The following is a 14,116-nucleotide window of genomic DNA, read 5'->3' as shown; positions in this document are numbered from 1 at the left end:
TATTTAGAATTTGTGTCCAAACAACAAAAAAGTGTCTTGATGTTCAGTCTTTGTCAGAATGTGTATAATCTAAGTTCAAATGAGCCAGAATTGACAAATTAGCTCAATGAAGTTCATGAAGCTTTCCTGGTGAGGGTGGTGATGGTCCTAGCTGGCAACAAAGCTGTCAGTGTTATGTTTCATGTCATGGTGATCAATCAATCAATCAATCAATCAAACTTTTCTTTGTATGGAAACTTTCGTACAGCTTAGTGGAATTCAAAGAGCTTTACAGATGACTGACTGGCAGATAAGATGGTACAAATGTAAACAGTAAAACAATTTGAAACTAATCCACATGAGAAATGAAAATGTAATAACAAAACAAGTAAAATAGTTTAAAAAAAACAAACAAAAAGAAAACTGTAAAATAACATTTTAAAATATGAATACAATAAGGTATCAGGCGTCAGCTGCTTTCTCTGTAAGGTCACCATAAGCATAGGAAAAAATCATCATCAAGAGGTCCAGGATGAGGGCCTTAAACAACGTGTTCAACTAAACGTCATGCCCCCAAGACTGTGTGTTCAGACTACTGGCAACAAAGCAACAGGCTGCAAGTCATTGTCAATGGAAGCTGGCGACATGAAGCTGCGAACTGACGCCCAACACTTGTTGCTGCATGACGGACATGACGCGCTACAAATCAAAGTTGGGCTGGCCAAAACTCTTTTCAGTGCTCCAATGACATGGTGAATCATCAACCAATCGTGTTTTTGTTTCAAAGTTTCCACTTCCTGTTCTGTTCCGTCTAAAAGATGGAAGAAAAACTCATCCTTACCGCCATTAGCCAGTTCCCTGTGCTATTTAACCCTCAGTCTTTTTTTGACACAAATTTAAAAAAATGCATCTTGGCAGAGGGTGGCAGCTATTGCAGGAGTGCCAGGTATGTAACATAACATTACATTTTTAAACACACAATGGCTAGCTGTGGTAGTGTGTTATTTAGCTGTCTGATGCTATGCTAGCTAATGTTAGCGTCTGTGTATTGCGGTGCTCTCAACTGATGATCCATGTTCACACACACAAGCCCATAATGAGGTAACTACGTCAATGAGCGCCTGAGCAACATTTTAATGGCAACTTGGTGACACTCTAGCTGGCCATGATGGCTGTTTTGTAGCTTTGTCACTCATAGTGTGAACACCTCAAGATACTGCATGGATATTCTTCTGGACAAAACCAGTGTCAACAGGGACATAACCAAGAATTCTGCAAGTGGTTCTCTAAGAAGCTCAAATTCTTAACTCACTTAATTTTACAAACAAATGTTCAAGAATGAACAACTAGCAACTATTTTCATTACGTTTAATTTGTTGATTACTTTTTCAATTAATCAATTAGTTGTTTGGTTCATAAAATGTCAGTAAAAGCTGAAAAATGTTGATCACTGTTTCCCACAGCCCAAGGTGACATCATTAAACGTCTTGTTTTGTCCCGACCAACAGTTCACAGACCAAAGATATTAAATTTGTTGGAGGACCAAAGAAACCAGAAAATATTCACTTTTGACTGTGACTAATTGTTACAGCTCTAGTTTGTATAGTGAAATACCCACTGTTGAAAAACAAGAAAGAAATAGAAGAAAGAAAAAAGACAGACGAGTATTTTATACATGATTTATAAATGATGAATTATTTAATGTAATGCAATATGTTAATATAGATCAACCCACATCATGCTGCATCTCTTCAGCATGTTAAACAACCTTCTTAAGCTGTGACAACTTGTCTTGATAAAATAAAGAGAGAGAATAAGAAGGTTGACTGGTGCTTTGAAGAGTTCCTGCTGTTGTTGTGCCTGGAGGTGACTTTGCCTTGCGTTTGTGTGTATGTGTGTGTGTGCGGGTGTCCCCCTCTCTCTCTCACTAACACACACACACACACACACACTTTCTCTCTCGCTCGGCTTGCTCAGTGACAGATAATTGACATATTATCAGCCAATGACCTTGTGTCGCAGGCGAATCCCCACCAATTAAAAATTGGGCCATTTCCTTGTCAACTGTGTGTAATGGAAATTCATAAGATCCACAATCTTAATGAGCAAGACACACACAAACACACAGTTGCACAGCAGCACACAAAAGGTAATTCTGCAATAATAGATGTTGGCTATACGTTAAGCCAAGCATATCGAATACCAGCAAGAGCAGAAAGGACTATAAGAGCCCATGAAATGATGTACACAAGGAGGTCAGTGTGTGTGTATGTGTGTATGTGTGTGTGTGTGTGTCTGTGGTTAAACTTGGAGGACAGTAGAAGGGTATCCAACTAACTTCTCAACTCACTCAATCACAAAGAGACAGAGCGAGGGTGGCTGCGGACCGACAGAGAGAATGAGAAAGATGGAGCAAGACAGACGGAGAGTGACAGAGAGAGAGAAATAGTGACAGAGACGGAGGATGACACAGAGAGACAGATGGAAAGAGGTTAAAGATTCAGATAGACTGTGAGGGAGTGGGGCAAAGAGGGGAGAGATAGGAGAAATTAAAAAGAAGAGTGTGGGAGACTTTAGGAGAGTGGAAGTGTTAAAGAGTTAGAGAGAGAAAAACTCTGCATGTATGGGGTCACTTAATTATTGGGAAACTGTACAGGAAGGGAAGAAAGGCAGGAAGGCAGACAAGAAGGGTGGAAGATAGCAAGGCAAGGCAGGTTTATTTATATAGCACATTTCAGCAACAAGGCAATTCAAGGTGCTTTGCATAAAATATTAAAAGCATCGAGACAAAGTGCAAAAGAAACACACCATAAAAAGACACTTAAATACAACTAAAAACAGTCATTAAAGGGCTGAGAGAACAGAAAACAAGCTAAAAGAGAACAAGACAGGTATAACATACAAGAATAAAAGTTACAGTGCAGTGTAAGAAATGAATAATTAGTTGATTTAATAAAAGGCAGCAGAAAACAGAATTCAGCCTTGATATACAAGAAGTGAGAGATGCAGCAGACCTGGAGTTTTCTGGGAGTTTGTTCCTGATATTTGGAGCATAAAAACTAAATGCTGCTTCTCCATGTTTAGTTTTGACTCTGGGAATAGAAAGCAGACCTGTCCCAGATGACCTGAGACGTCTGAAGGGTTCATAACATAGCAGCAGATCAGAAATGTGTTTGGCCCTAAACCATTCAGTGCTTTATAAACCAACAGCAGTATTTTAAAAATCAATATCTTTGACAGACAGGAAGCGACTGTAAAGATCTGAGAACTGGAGTGTGATCCACTTTTTTGGTCTTAGTGAGGACAGCAGTGTTCTGAATCAGCTGCGGCTGTCTGATCGTAGGGAGACCTGCAAAGACACCCTTACACTAGTTGAGTCTGCTGAAGATAAATTCATGGACAAGTTTTTCCAAATCCTGCTGAGACATAAATCCTTTAATTCTTGATATATTCTTCAGGCGATAATCCGCTGAATTTGTAATTGTCTTAATGTGGCTGTTGGAATTCAGGTCTGAATCCATGACTACACCAAGACTTCTGGCTTGTTTTGTGGTTTTTAACATTATCGATTGAAACTGAGTGTTGAATTTTAATCGTTCTTCCTTGGCTCCAAAAACAATTACTTCAGTTTTATCTTTGTTTAATTGAAGAAAATTCTGGCACATCCAGTTGTTGATTTGTTCAGTGCACTTACTCAGTGCTTGTATTGGACCATAGTCCCCTGCTGATATGAGTATATGAATATGTGTGGTGTCTGCATAATTATGATGACATAATTATAACATAACATTGTTTTCTATAATCTGAGCCAACGGAAGCATGTAGATGTTGAACAGAAGAGGCCCCAGAATGGAGCCTTGGGGAACTCCACAAGTCATTTTTTTCCACTCAGACGTGTAATCACCTATAGACACAAAGTAGTCCCTGTCCTTTACTAATCCCAATTTAGTACTGTATAGAATATTGAGAATATTGAATATAATATAAGAATATTGGATGATAGCGACATCAAGAGAAGCTGGCAGGTAAGAAAAAAGGAAGGTAGACAAAAGGAAGAAGGGAAGGCAGGCAGGATAGAAGGAAGGAAGTGAAGAAGGTATGAGGCTAAGAACAAAGGACTAAAGGAAGGAGAAAAGGAGAAAAGGAGAGAAGAACAGAAACAATAAAGGAAGGGAAGAGAAAAGGGAAGAAAAAAGGAAGGAAGGAAGAAAAGAGTGATGAGAGGGAGGTAAAAGGCAAGGAGCACAGAAAGAGAGGAAAGAAGAAAGGACGGCTTTTTATATATATCCAAGGAATTAAGTTGTGTTAAATTGGAGTACTCAATTTCTGTTATGACCCATTAAACCTATAAATTCATTTTACAACGTTTTGTATGTTGTTCTTGCTGTGTGTCACGGTACAGTCCTGTGCCCTCTAGAGAGTAATGACCATGGATGACTTGATGTGCTGGCCCTGGGCCAATGGCTTAATGCTTTGGCCCTCTGGTTAGCGTAGCTGTCTGTGGTCTGGAAGACTGGGGTTCAAGACCTAGTGTGGGAACCCTCCTTCACTACACATAGGTTTAATGATATTTTTCTCACTTTACTTAAAGCACCCAATGACCACATCGAGTAACTTAAAATTACATTAGTATAGTATAGTATAGTGCTTATAACTATAGTTAAACAGTGTTATAAGCAGATTATAACACAAGTATGTTTATAATGCATTGTAGACAGGGGCCTCATAGAAAGTGTTACCAAAAAACTGCAACAATGCACCACCAACACAAGCAGGGGGTCACTATAACAAGAATACTGTCACCACTGACAGAGAAGGTGTGATTGAAAAAAAAAGCATCAGTAATGATTTTCAGTCACGGCAGTAGTGCGGACCACTGGTTCCTGTATATTTATGCAGCACTGCTGGGCCACAAAAGAAGCATGAAGAAATAAAAGATTTTTTATGGGGAAACGTGGTTGGAAAACTGTCTTTGTGTCTGATCTATGAGCTCTCATACAATATATTAGAATATATTCCATATTCTGCCAACCTGTTGCCACTGTACTGAATCTTCAGCTGAAGACAAATTAGCATTTAAATGAGACAAGTTATTTTCCTTTTACGTCCGCTCTAAATTACTAATGCAATATCTTTGACTGAGATGAGAGGAGGACTGGTGGGTTTTTTAATGTTATTGACCCAGAAAAGGTTGAGTGAACACGATCGCTCATTTTCAGCAACAGCCCTGCATCACACAAACAAAGTTACACTCAGCTGCTGCTCAGTAGCCTACAACCAGAACCTCCAATGTTTGGCACTGAACAGCCTGACTGATGCAAGCTGTCTTGCCTAAAGGATCACTCCAATGATTTCCAACCTTATCTCTACAGTATACGTGTCACAGAAAGATACTTTAATGCACCTGTACACTTGGCAGGACTCTCTGTACATTGTTGAAAGGCTCTGTTCACCTTCTCAAACCCTGCACGGGATGATGCAGTCCTGGGCGAAAAAAAAAGGGAAGAAAGCACGTTCTGCTCACATTTTAACTTTTCATAACGTGAGATACCTTAGGAACAAAGCATTGTTAAAGATTTAGCCTAAATTTGAGAACATTAAAAAAAAAAAAAGCTGTGGGAATTTGCTGCAAGAAGCCGGTATCTCTCACATTCATTATTGGGTCATTATTTAAAGCTTGAATGCAAAATAGTTATAATATAATCCATCACCGATGTAGCCAGAGGACAGAAAACACTCTTCTTCCTTGATATCATTACTTTTTTAACCCACCGCTCTAAAGCCATAACAAACGTTTATGGAACAGCTACAGTATATCTGAATGACAAAAACACCAGCGCTTTAACCCACAGATGATGTTATGTATTCAATTTCTGAAAAGGGGTATAGAATATAGAGACAATATAGAGACACATCAATTTTGTTCTGAGTTGTTGAAAATGTTTCCATTATCTCCATAAATGTCACATATGGGCAATTCAGGGATTACAAAATTAAGACTCTGTCATGTCTAACCCATTTTTCCATCCTCTTTGTAATTGTAATAATGAATGAATGGATTGTAACTGTAACCTTCCAACATGCACCTAAATGCAGTAAAACGTGGTGGGTCGACTTGGTCACATTTTATGAACAGTACAATAGACAGGGTTTTCATGTTTTTTTAGCTTTTCATGTGGATATCGCTGCACCCAGCCAACATATACACCATCACACCAGAGAAAACTCGCTCCACAGGGTGTGCTCCCCTGCTGGTGTGACTAACCTTTGCTCCACCACCTAAACTTTAATCAAATTGCAGCAGCAGTCAGGTCCATGTGGTTTTTGTAGTTAAGGGCCACATACTGTACATGGACCAATTTGAAACCTCCCAGCTGCTGGTGGAAGCTAAAAAAACTGCACCCGTGTCTCTGGTCTTGCCTGCAGCACCTTTGCGGTTATTTTACTTCTTGGTGCTTTCTGTGATTGCTGTTGCTGAGTTTGATAGCCACAGAATTATATAAAAACCAGACTGGCAATGCATAACACACTATATGTTTATAAATCCAATTTTCTTTTTGTTTAATGATACATATTGCAGCTCTTACTTTAATCATTTCAGCATTGAAGCTCATTTCATTTTAATAAGTACAATAACGCTTCACATTTTTGTAGATGTTATTAAGAATATTTCTCAGTGGAATAAGTAAATATTATGCAGTGTCTAACTGAAATGGTTTGGTTAAGAAGAAGAACTGTAGAGAGGTGATATGTCTCTGGAACGACACATTTGTGAAAAAGAAATGTATTCAGATAAAGCGAGCAGGTCAGGAGGGCTCTGCCGACTGGAGAGCAAAACGCTGTCTGCTTAATACCCCAAGACTGGCAATTGAAAATGTGTGGACAGGGACACATTCTTTCTATCTGGGAGGTCATTTGGAAATTGAGTGCTGAGTAGCCTTCTCTCTGCCCCTGACTGGAAGGCTGTCTTTCTCTCTCTCTCTTGATTTCTCCGCTCTACTCCCCTGACTGCAAAACTCCATAAAGAGTGATGGATGTTGATGGAAACACATGGAGTGTGATTATGGATCATCGCAGAGTATCGAGGAAGGACAGAGACAGACAGACGGAAACGGAGAAAGAAAGAGAGGCGATTGTGGGCTCAGAATGGTTAATGACAGAATTGAAGCCATCTGTTTTTTGTAGATGGAGCTGTTGCGCCACTGAGTGGTGAAATGTGTAACTACTGCCACCGAGGTTATTCTATATGTGAAATAGTTCAGACTAAATCTCAAACTAAAAACATTTTAGGACACATAAGTTATAGTTGTGAGAGTAAATACAATACCACACTCTATTAATCCAATTTAAAAATAGCCCTTATCATTATGGATGGAGCTGGCAGCATTGTGCTGAAGCAGAGCACATGCTTGCTAAAACTGAAGCCATTGTTTGGAAAAAAAGGACTATCTGATCACTACAGCAATCTGAAATCAAATCTCTTGTTTCAAAACCATATTTTGGCTATTGTTATAATGTGAATGATGTCACAAGAAGAGATAAATCAATAAGATACATAATAATAACAACTTAAAATAAGGAAACTTACAATTAAAAAAAATAAATAAAACAAAGGATTTCAAACCAGGTCATAATATATATATATAAAGGCATTTACTAAAAGAATTGAATTTCCCAGAAAGGATTAAAGGGTTTCTTGCCATGCAAAAGTAGCAATACAACACTATTATTAATGAAATGCTCCATTACAAATAAAAGTACAATAACTTTTGTTAGTAAAAATGTAAAAACAGTATTCATTATGCAGCAAAAAGTAATATACCTATGGGATATATTATATTGTTGAATTATTATTATTGATATGGAGGTAATTTGAACTATTTTATATACTATTGGATTGTTTAAAAATGAGTCATATTGTATAAACTGATTGTATGTTTTGTATCTAAAATCTTAATCTGATAAGTAACTACAACTGTCAAACAAATGCAGTAGATACAGTAAGTACAATATGTCCCTTTTCAATGCAGTGCAATATAGTGGAGTAGACTTATAAAGTAGCAGAAAATGGAAATACTCTAGTAGTGCAAATATGTTAAATTTTTACTTATGTACAGTGCATGAACAAATGTACATGTACAAGTCACATTCCACCTCTATATTAAACAAAATAGATTAAACACAAGCTAGAAAGCAAGAAATTAAATTAACAGAATGATTTTCATGAATAAAAATTAATGGTGATGTAGAATCTGCAGGGCTAAAATTTCAAGACCGTGTGTTTCAGAGTTAGGAGACCCTGACAGCAAAAATCCTGTCAACGTTTTGTCTCAAAAGCGGGACAGAAACAGTCAGAAGAACCTGCCCGAGGATCTCTGCCTGTTCTCTGGCTCATAAGGGACCAGAAATTCAGCAATTTAGCTAATGTATGTGACTCAGGTTTCCTGAGGGAAAGGAACAAGTCCATCATTGGTATGGGATAGGATGAAGTCTTTTAATCACTTCTGACAAGTAAATGGGCGTGGAATGCATCAGGGAAAGTTCTGCCCTTCTCCTGGTCATATATTTGAAATGGTGCCATTTTTCTGTGCGTGTCTTTCTCTTGTACTGTTCTTGACATACTGTTCTGCCCAAAGGCTCAGAAACACAGACTTTTAGTCATGCAGATTTTTCCATAGTGGTTAAAACTTTTCTGTTCACTTTTGTTGAGGTTCTGTACTGAAGCAGAATGTGCAAACATGATTATATTATCATTAAATATAGTTATGAAAAGGTCAAAACCAACAAGTATTGTCTGTGCAGCCTGGTATAGCTTATATTCCTCCATTGTTCTCCAAAAATGATTAAAAACACATCAATGTGTGTGGGTGACATGTTCCTATAGTACGATGAACATGGGCACTGTAGTTCATTAAGTCAATCCCACATACACACCATCCTGCTGCCATAATGTCATGTTAGCGTCATATGAGATGGATGGTGGAAAGGGAAAGATTCATGTACAGTTTATGACCTGTGAACGTTCACGTCATTAAACAAGTCAAGACAGCTTTCTGATCACAGAGTTTGTCGTGTGAGAGTTAAAAATACTCCGTGCTGACAATATCTTATAGCAATATATCCATTAAATTCAATATAGCACTGCAATATATCCATTAAATTTGAATGATGGACTTTTGTTGTGGCCCTTAAATATTATTACAGATCCCTTCCAGACATGTTTGAAGACGCATCAAGATACTCCAATTTTTCCACAAAAAAGTTAGATTCCCCTCAAAAATCCTTAAAATTACATTGCATACTCGACCATGATTGTCTCTAAAATTGTTGTGATTTCACAAATAACGCTTGTAAGTTCATCCTCTACACAGAGATGTAAGGAGAGCACAGAGAAACTTTCCACTTTCTGCAGATGAATGTGAAAACAGTCTCCTAGTGTCAAACTCTGCACATACATCATTCTGCCCAGTGAAGCTCAAACTAAAGCAACAAGAAGAAAAACATATTTTTGATCGCAGGGGGGCTTTAAGTATGAGCTCTGGTGAATTATTGACATTGCACACAGCTGAGAGCCCCAGACGGGGAATGAGAGGGAGCTTTAAAAATACTTTTCATGGAATTTATTGACAATAAAAAAACATGTAGAATAAAACAAATCAATATTTGTGAAACAGCAAATATTAATTTGCAAGAACATCCTATCACATTTAAGTGCAATGAGCTCTGAGAATCTTGACGCCTCATCTTAAATTCCCAGTTTAGGTACTAATTTCTAGTGGGTAGTTTCAAGCATTTTTATTTGAAATTGTATCCTCGCCTCTAGTTTTCAGCTCCACGCTGCTGATGGTGGACTGCCTTTTTCATCTTTATTGATGAGGCCCAAAAGGGTCATGTCATCTGCAAACTTTAGGCCATCTGACAGACATTTGGTGCACAGGGAGTAGAGAGGCACACACATCTCTCTTAAGACAGGCAGGGTCAGGGTTGATACAGGAGGTCTAACAATATCCACCAGCAGATTTATGAAGTGATGGTCAGCTGGGAAATTTGCCCACAGAGCACTTCCACAGCGCTACTGTCTACTCCACATACACTATCCTGACCGCAGAGTCAGATTACTGGAGATCACAGACAAATTATAAGCCCATGTTGACACAGCGGACACTTCGCCCTGTGGGCCAACTGCAGGGGGTCAAAGAGCGAGGATGTGAACCGTGCGAGACAAGAAAGTGCCGAGAGCTGCAAGGACTTCATTAAAGACGGAGGTCAGTGTCGCTGGCCTGGTGAGCTTCATCAGCACAGCAAATAATTCATGATTACAGTGAAGTAGGTTAGAATGTCAACTTCGGGAAAAAACACTCTCAGTATGGTTAAATGTCACTGTGACTTTTGTAGATGGCTGTTGCTCAGTTTTTAAATAAAATCACTTATCTGTATTACATTATATATGTTATATATCTGTAATACTTTTCTCTGCCCTAAGGTTATATAAAAGAAAATTGATATTGGATGTTCATTTTACCCTCAGGCAACTACAACCTTGTACTGACACTCTCTCTATTTAACACCCAACCTCTAAATTTGTGTTTTTGTTATTAAGAAGTATAAACGCAGGATTTTTTTTGTGAAAGAAATCAGTTATTTCTGCATGAAAATTAGCCCACTGTTCCATAAACTGTTATATGTTTTATTTGTAAGGGACTGCAGATGAAAATTAGCTTTAAAGCTAACTCTGGTGCAGTACATCAGATGTTAACATTTATGTTTAAAACTGTACATTGTCCCAGTAAAATACAACACAATACAATAATAAATTGAGAAGTTGTTAGGTTAGGTTAGGTTTTGACTGGGAAACACCCAGGTGGATAACAGCAGTGTGGGAAGTGTCTTAACTCAATGCAGGAGGCTCAGTGAGGACAGAAATGTCTTATGCAACCCATGCCGGTTGAGCAAGGATTAACAGTATAATCACTTCCAAAGTACCCTGAATGAGTCATTATTTTTTCTCACATCATCTTTCATTAACTTCTTCTTCAAATGTAACTTGCATAATAAGTTTCATAAAATGTTATCTGAGGGAAACGTTTCACAGTATTCCCTCAAATGTATGTATTTATTTTATTTTTACATGATAATTATCGGCCGATTGGTGACTTCTTCTGTTCATTTTGTATGTTCTTATTGTCAGTTATTTTCTTTGTATTTTGCTGAATCATGTTTTATATATTTATATTTTCCCTTTTTTGAGAGCAGGTCCAGTGTATAAGCCTGCAGCTTCTTGACCTCTCCTGTCACACGGTTTAATGCTGTTTTATACACTCACTGAGCACATAGGAACACCTGTGCAATCCAATGCAATCCAATACAATAGCTCTGCCATAAATTCCTCTTTTATTAAGCTTAAACATTTTCAGTTTTTGTTGACAGGCGATCATTCTGCTTTATGTTTGTTATTGAGGTCATAGTGGATGGTGGTGGTGTACTAGAGCCCATTATATTGAATTATATTCTGTTCCTAATATTTTGTCCACCCCATCAACATACAAAAGTAAAAGTAGAATTTATGGCAGAGCTGTTGTAGTAGATTATAATGGAGAATAGGCTCAGACTGATGAAAAAATGTTGCACCTTGTAAACACATTTTTACAATTTTCACAATACACGTTGCTTTTCAATGCAAAACAAAGGTGCAGTGCATTTCAGACTTTAGAGTTTTAAGACAACATGTTATCTTCCATTTGTACTAAATTTGAAACTGACACACTTTTTTATGAATTAATAAACTGTACTACTTTATGAGCTTTAGTTCAGTTGGCCTTTGGACAAAAAAATCAGAGTAAACCAAATTATAACTCGATGTAAAGAAACCTATCTGGAACATTGGAAAGAAGAAACTAAAAGCCAAAGTAGATTAACATGTTATCTGGCTCTTAAAAAGAGACTATAAATTGGCAGAATATCTCCCTGCTGTCACAGATAGAAAGCAGAGACACAGATCCTAACCAAGTACAGGCTCAGTGACCACAAACTGGTAATCAAAAAAGGACAACACAAACACTCATAGCAACCAAAAGAAAACAGAATATGTGGTAACTGTTAGACAGATGAGGCTGAAACAGAGGTTCACTTCCTCCTACAGTATAAAACATCAAATAAAATTAGGAACATTTACTTCAACAAGTTCAACTCTAAAATCTCAGACTTCAAAGAGCTTAATGACCTCTCAAGGAGACAGGACATATCTTGCTTCCCAATATGTATCAACATGCCACAACCTGAGGAACAGTGAATGACCTACACACACACACACACACACACACACACACACACACACACACACACACACACACACACACAGATAGATATACTATATATAATCAAAATATATCAATCCTAATGTTATATGAATGTTATTTTGTTTCATTGATTCTTGGTGCTTTACCAATTGACAATCATGTCAATAAAGCAAATTTGAATCGCGTAAGCTTTGACAGCTGTGCTCTTTAATGTTGCTATGGTTACAGGTTGGGTGGCGAATGAATTTAGAACGGTGATTAAACTTCGAACCGAACTACATATGCAATAAACGGATTTAATGCACACCTGCCGGCCAATCAGAAAGGAGTATTTACCCAGACCATGGTATAAATAGTGATTAGGCCTAATGATTCAATCAATAACATCAATTACCACTTATAAAATTGGAACTTTTTTTAGGGGAATTCTTGTCACCCAGCTCTGTGACAGCTCCGTCAGTCGGACTTGGTGGCCAGCCGTGATCGTATAGTGGTTAGTACTCTGCGTTGTGGCCGCAGCAACCCCGGTTCGAATCCGGGTCACGGCAGCCTGTTTTGACACAGACGGGTACCCCATACACCAAAAAAGTCGCCCTTCCCTCACCATTATTGTCCAAATATTGAAAGACACAATACATAGAAATATAACACGAATACATGAAAACCATCACACAAAGCAGACGGTTAAACAAAACCATGACTGTCATAGAATAACATAAAAGGCAAAGAGAAAACTGGAGACAATGCATGAGGAAATAAACATTAATAAATAAACATTACATGTTTACATAAGTGAGTTCTGAGTGTGGAGACAGTAGTAAGACACTTTTGTGGTTCTTCATATGGCTCAAGGAATGGAGATTTTTTTTCTACGAGGAAAGGCAGCACACTAGGGGGGATTTAGAAAATTTGCATTTGTGGATGTAAAATTTAGCCATTAAAATATAAAGATTGACAATGTACTGGAAGAAACTGTTCTTGTGTCTGAAAAATACAATTATATATTTATATTTCATATGAAGTAAAAGTACAAGGCTCATCAATATGGGTTACAAGTCGTTGCCAAAAGCACAAATATCTTCAATTGCCACGTGGGAATTGACAGGATAAATACAAATAAAATCTGGCTGAGTTCAAAACTATTATGACATATATTCCTTGCTGCTCTTCATAATAGTAACCATAGTAACCCATAGTGATATCCATGGTATCGCTCCACATTCAGGTTACATATTTTGGACTATTCTCAGGTTGTCGTAGAAGTTCTATGGCCAGCCGTGATCGTATAGTGGTTAGTACTCTGCGTTGTGGCCGCAGCAACCCCGGTTCGAATCCGGGTCACGGCAGCCTGTTTTCTGTATCAATATGAATGGTATTGATACATTCATGTAACAGACAGTCTAAAAAGCCTAATCTAGCTATTGATACTGATATTACCCATAAACTCAACCACATGTGAGTCTACTGTAGCACTTTGAGTTTCACAATGAAAAGTGCGGTACAAATTAAATTAATTATTAAATGTTGTTGTTGTTGTTGTTGTTATTATTATTATTATTATTATTATTATTATTATTATTATTATTATTATTATTATTTATTTTATTTTTTTATAAATCAGAATCAGTTGAGAGTGCAGGTCCATAACAGAAGATTTTGGACCAACGATCGCTTATGTCTAACTTCAAAAGAAAAACGACCCCAGATATACACAGCCTATCTGTTGACAAATTTGTGTGGAAACAGGCAAATCATCTGCCTTTGCTAAAAAAAAGTCGCTACATCTCCATGTAATTTGATGAATAGCTGCTTTTTTTAGACTAACGGTTTTTTTCAAATGC

General features: G+C 37.7%; 2 non-coding genes across 2 annotated transcripts; both read left to right on the top strand.

Moving 5' to 3' along the window:
- Positions 1-12,751: 12,751 nt before the first annotated feature.
- Positions 12,752-12,823, top strand: trnah-gug. Its single transcript has one exon. It is a non-coding gene; the product is annotated as a tRNA-His (tRNA).
- Positions 12,824-13,549: 726 nt separating this feature from the next.
- Positions 13,550-13,621, top strand: trnah-gug. Its single transcript has one exon. It is a non-coding gene; the product is annotated as a tRNA-His (tRNA).
- Positions 13,622-14,116: the final 495 nt, after the last annotated feature.

The sequence above is a fragment of the Thunnus albacares genome, chromosome 19 (assembly GCF_914725855.1).
Source record: "Thunnus albacares chromosome 19, fThuAlb1.1, whole genome shotgun sequence".
Lineage (NCBI taxonomy): Eukaryota > Metazoa > Chordata > Actinopteri > Scombriformes > Scombridae > Thunnus > Thunnus albacares.
The sequence above is the reverse complement of the archived record's forward strand: the minus strand, read 5'-3'. Positions and strand labels throughout refer to the sequence as shown.